The following is a 6000-nucleotide window of genomic DNA, read 5'->3' as shown; positions in this document are numbered from 1 at the left end:
TGAAGCCAGACTTCAGAGAGTTAAGAAGAAAGTAAAAGAAGGGGAGGCATTGATTATAGTCTTTTTTTGTAGCTCAAAAAGGATTTTATTTTTTTAAAAAATTTAATTTGTTTTCAGTTTTCAACAATCACTTCCATAAGTTTTAAATTTTCTCCCCCTCCCTATTCCCTCCCTCCCCAAGACAGGCATGCCATCTTATATGGGTTCTCCACGTACATTCTATAAATAGCCAATTTAGCCAAAAAAGAGAGAAGAGATAAGAGATGATAGCTAGTGGAGATAAGCAGATCAGGGAAGGATTTCTTGAGGATGGTGGAGACGCGGGCGTGTTTGTAGGCAATAGGGAAGCAGTCAGAGGAAAAGGAGAGGTCGCCAAGACCAACGAGAGGGTCGAGATGATAAAGGGGGGGATCCGCTACAGGAAGCAGGAATAAACGGGATCCCTTGTATCTGGGAAGGTGTTGGCCATGGCAAGGAGAAGCGCCACCTCACTGCGGGACTCGCGGGGAAGGAGCAGACAGTAACAGAAGGGTGAGGGGAGAAGAGAGAGCTCCCAGCTAATGGTCTCAGGCAAGGCTTTAAGCGGGTGGGGAGGGGCAACTAAAGACGGGAAAGCAAAGGCACTACTTCAGCAACAGCTGGTAAGCTAGCTGGCAGCTCCTTGACAGCGCGGCCAAGCGTAGTGACAGGAAGACCCGAGTTCAAGTCCTTGGCTGTGGATCCACGGAAGTCAAACCACCTCTCAGCCTCATCTGTAAAAAAAAGAAAGGATAACAGGATCAGACGAGGTAACATATAAAACCCTGCCAACCTTTTAAGCCCTGCATGAATGCAGTTTGTTCTGTTGCATGGAATGGAGGAAGCTAACGCTGTGAAAAGGTGAGTCGGACCTGCTATAACATCGGGGGTCCCCAAAGTCCTAGGGCAGTTACAGAAGAAGCGCTTTACCACTTTTGGGGACCTGTGCGCGCGCGATGCGCACGTATATAGGCACGCACAGGTGTATGTTGCGCATACACACGTACGCATGCGCATTAAATAAACATAATTGTCTACCGAGCAAATACGAATTAAAGCATAAACAGGATGTAATGTATACAATATAGTCACACGACACGTGCACACACACCTGACTGCGTATACACAAATGCGTACACACACACTACTCTCTCAAAAGCTACTGAAGTTTAAAGCTGCACCGAGGCTTTCGGGACTCCGCGCGTGTATAGGCTACATCCACTTAAGGGGCACTCAGACTCAGAATCCCACGCGTGCGCGTGTGCACGTGTGGCGATGTGGGTAGGCTCTATCTCTCTGTCTCTCCATACAGTCTTTTTTTTCCGGCTTGGAGCCAGGGCTGACGGGGCCTCAGACGTCCAGGAGCAGAAGACCCCTCTCGGCGGAGGGGGAGTTCGCTAATGGCAGCCTACCCCTCCCGGAGAGGATCCCCCAAGGGCGGGCCAGGCTGGCTCCGCCCGCACGGTCCTCCGGGACAGGCGTCGGAGCTGCCGCGGCGGCGCTCAGAGCGCTCGCGACAGGTAACGCCGCTGCGGTCCTCGCCGCCAGCCCCACCCGCTTGCCGACGTCTGCGCGCTCTCCAAGACCAGGCGCGCGCACGCCCCGTTCGTCCTCGCTCCCGGGGCGTTCCCTTTCTCCCACGCATGCGCCCATGTCGCCTGGGCCGCCGCGGCCACCGCCGGAAGTGACCCTGGCGGGTTTGACTTCAAATTCTCTGTGAGGTGGTGCGGCGGCGCCGGAGGGGTGGCGGTTGGGCGAGGAAGTGCAGGGTAGGGGCTCGAGAGCCTCTCTTCCTTGCTGCTGGGGGTGGGCCGAAGGGTCCGTCCCGCCCCCTCGCCCCCCAGCCGCGGAGGACAGTTTCCAGCTCCGGACGCCGAGGCGGACCCAGGTGAGCCTCTCCCCTCCTTCCCTCCTTCCCCCCCGATTCTAAGGCCGCGGGCGCTGAGGCTGTGGGGGGTGGGGGAGGGAAGGCCGGGGGTCCCGCCCCGCATTCCGTGCGGATCCCTTTCCTTCTGTTCCTAGTGATCCCCGGCCCGCAGGCCCCGACTTGGCTGCTTGACACACCTGCTTCTCCGAGCCTGGCTTTCCCCTCCTCCCGGGGGCCTGGGGCCAGACCCCAACCCGCCCCCAGCCTCGCGGGACCCGAGAGGTCCGGAGGCCGGCCGGGCAGCCGCGGCGTTGGAAGCCTCCTTTCTACACCCCCCTTCTTTATTTGAAGACTTTCTTCTTCTTGATTTTAAACGAATGCCCTATTTTGGCTTTTAAGTTCCTGTGTCATTTGGAGAGTAATTATTTTAGTTTCTCGTAGCGCTGTCAAATTCTAATTGCCCCCCCCTTTAAAAAAAAAGTAGTTTTGGGGAAAGTTTCTTATTACATGTTGTTTTTTCCCGGATATTACTCCTTGTTGCATTAATGGCAAAGTTTCTGAGGAACGTGATTTTTCTCCACTGGAAAGGCTCTCTCGTCCCACGCCAGCACCTTGTGAAGAACGAAGCCAGTGTTTTGTGTTTGAATTGTGACTCCCGAAGGCTCCCTCTTAAAACAGTTCAGCTTTTGACTTGGGTCCTTTCTTGGATTGTGAAACAACATTGCTGGTGTTTTAGAATGTGTGCACAGACCTTTCCTTCCCAGTCACAATGGTAGAACACTTCTGATGTGATTTAGGTACTGTTCGTACAGGCTGAAAAGTTCTCGGTATAGAGTATGTAATAATGTATGTTATCTACATACGGAGTAGCCCAACTTTTCCAGAGGAGGATGAAAACTTTTTTAGAAATTAAAGGTGGTTCCTTGAATGAGACTTTTTAAAAAATTGGAAGGATAATTGGCACGATGGGCATTCTTGTACAAATAAATGTTAGCAGCCTTTCCAGGAAGCGAGGATAATCGTATACTGTTACATATTTCTTCTTAGCTTTATGTCATAAGCTAAAACTTTAAAAGACAGTATTGATTACTTTCCACCCAGTCCTAGATAATACACTTCAGAAATTTGGTAGGAAGTACATTGTGGAATTTTCAGTTTTTTTAGCATAGGGCTAAATGTTTTCCTTTTAACCTTATTGACTGTTTTACAAAGATAGTGTTCTTTGTCAGAAGGCATAGTATGTTGAGTCGTAGAATGTTGATTACTGATAAAATGCTGAGTACATTTAGTCATCCTGCTTGTTTGGTAGCTTAACTTAAATATGACTTTTTGTCTATGTTTTTGTTGAATTATGTATTTCTTCATCACCCACTGTTTTGTCTAGGATAAATTGAGCTTTATATCTTATCGTTAAATGAGTATGTATATGACTTTTTCCATTACAGTCATTTTCTTGCCTCAAGTTACATTTCTTAACAACTATAAAGAATAGTGTCCTCAATCCCCCATCTTTAAAATGTTTAATTTTTAAAATACTTTCCAAACATAGGTTACTCTAAGATACTCTTGTATCACAGCAATAACTTTGTCAAGCTTTAAAATGAGCAAAAACATCTACCAAGTTCTAAGTGGTCATGGGTCATTCATTAGTGATTATTCATCATTACCAGTGACTGATTTATAATATCTGCAAAATCTAATTACAGACCTCAGATGTTAGTTCAGAATTATTTACCAGTGTAACACCTTGTCCTTTTTTTGAAATTTGGTTTACTGAACTCTGGTGTATTTTATTAAACACTTTTTGATTTGACTTCAGGTAATGTATAGTTAATCTTTTTTATATATTTGAGTAAGCCAGTCTTGCAGAAAGGAGCAAAAAATTTTTCATAGATTTTTGTCCATATTTTAACAATGCCCCCATACTTGGATGTCCCCAAACCCCAGCACCTCAAAAAAATAAATTCAGAGGAATTTTTTTTTCTTTTGAGAGCTTTGAGGAAAGGAGATAGAGGGCTAAAGAGTAAGTAAGGTTTTTTTTAATTGCTTGTTCTCTTAACAAAGTATTTTCCCCCCCCTCCCCTTTTTGATTATTTCCTAGTTGTATGTGAATAAAAGAACTGTACTCACACTTACTACATAGATATCACATGTGGTCTGACCTTTCCGAAACATCAGATGTCATCGCATTTCATTTAAAAATCTGATCTTGCTGCTTATTTTATTAGCATCTTGCTCAATTAATTTTAATGAGTTTAGTCATCAGTTAAGTCATTAATCCCTCACAAGCCACCTAAACAAAGGATGACTCTCATGGGATGAGAGTAAGTGGAAAAGCTTGTTCTGGAATGATGTAGGTGCAACCTGTGATAATTGTGAGAAGTAATATTTTATGAAGTTAAAATTCTTTGAAATTTTTTGGACAAAAATATAGTTCGTTATCTTGTTAAAATTATGAAAAATTAATTTTTGTAGGATTGCATTAAAATGTTGAATTAATAACTAGTGTTCAAAAATTATAGTTAAAATTAGGTGCATTAGCTTAGTGGAAATTTAGGGTGAGTATTAAAGGGTGAGAATCTTGTAGAACTATACAGTATTGTCATTAAATTGGGGAGGAAGATGGTGTTTAGGGTTACAAAACTGTCTAAAAGAGTAAAGAAAATGTTCTTTCAGTGCTTGGTACAGAGTGATTGTGCTATATAATCAATAACCTGTCTTTTACAGGACTAGATGTTTCTTAAACTGGATTCTTTTTAAAACAACAAAATTGTAAAATGACAGGTCATTGCCCATAAGGAATATCTGACCAGATGATGAAATTTGCTATAAACATTACTTTTTAAAGCCAAGGTAGAGAAACCTTGTTTACTTATCACTGGTTTCTACCCCTTACTCCCTTTTCACTTCACAAAGAGGTTAAAAAAATGTTTATTTATTTGTGTATGCATCATGCATCCCTAATTTTATTATAAGTCTTAAATACAGGGTAGCCCCATTGGATTATAGCTTTAGAGTTGGAAGGGAACTTGGAAATCTCTAGTGCTATCACTGTCCATCCCTGATTTATATATGAGGACATCAAGACCCACAGAGGCAAAACCACTTGCTTAAGGTCACACAAATACAATATAAAAGACAATATTTGAACTTGATTTTCTGACTTTCTTCACTTTAGCATATACCTCTGATTGTGGCATAACGTTTAGCGATCATTTAGTTAATCAAGCAGTTCCTAAGCATTTATTCTGTATTCGGCCTTATACATACATACATACATACATATGTATGTATATATGTGTGTGTATACATATATATATATATTATATATATGAGTAGCTCAAGAAGTATTGACTACCATAGTTAATAATATGGGGTTCTTCTCTTCCTTGGGAGTGTGGGTGCTTGCAGTAATTCTGCACTATTAAGATTTAGAGTTGGAATGAATCTTAGAAGCTGTTGTCTAGTCCAGCTCCTTCATTTTACGGATGAGAAAATTGTGACCTGAGAGGTAAAACCCAAAAATCACACAAATTTTAAGTGTTTAGGCCAGAACTTGAACTAAGAACTTGAATCACTTCAAATTCAGTGCCCTTTTCACATTGCCACTTTTCATGACAGGACATTTCTCAGTATGCCTCCATTATTTTTTTGTGATTAGCAAGCAAAGTTTTCTTATTTGTGTTAGAAAAACCAATATGGGATGGATATTTTGTCCTGCTTAGTGTATTAGTATAGATTAAAGTTAGTCTTTCTATATTGGTTGATTTTTGCATTTCTAATTAATTCTAGATCACATAAGACATTATTTTACTTACTTTTTGAAAGAGTGCATTGAATAATACATTGCCTAAACTTGCTATTAAGAGTATTTTGCAGTAGGAAAAATCCCTCCCCAATTGCCAAAAAGTCTTTGTTCTCTTGAGTCCCATTAAAAATAAATTTAAGGGCTAGAGGGAGCCTACTTAGTGGAGCAGTCAAAAAAAAATAGATTACTTCCACCCTCCTCCTCCCTCCCACCCCCATCACAAGTCCTCCAAACAGAATTAGAAAAAATGTACCGGACTTATTCCTGATCAGGAAATCCAAGAAAAAGAGATGAAAGTGAGTCATTT

The 6000-nt window shown here is 42.5% G+C and overlaps 1 protein-coding gene across 1 annotated transcript in view; it reads left to right on the top strand.

Annotated features, from left to right (window-relative positions):
- Positions 1-1774: 1774 nt before the first annotated feature.
- Positions 1775-6000, top strand: part of KATNA1 (katanin catalytic subunit A1) — a 31208-nt gene continuing 26982 nt past the window's right edge. Inside the window, exon 1 of the mRNA XM_072643677.1 lies at positions 1775-1906. The gene's annotated coding sequence lies outside the window, so the exon portion shown is untranslated. The remainder of the gene's footprint in view (positions 1907-6000) is intronic.

Source organism: Notamacropus eugenii, chromosome 2, assembly GCF_028372415.1.
Source record: "Notamacropus eugenii isolate mMacEug1 chromosome 2, mMacEug1.pri_v2, whole genome shotgun sequence".
Classification (NCBI taxonomy): Eukaryota; Metazoa; Chordata; class Mammalia; order Diprotodontia; family Macropodidae; genus Notamacropus; species Notamacropus eugenii.
Note: the sequence above shows the minus strand (reverse complement) of the source record. Positions and strands in the feature narration are given on the sequence as shown.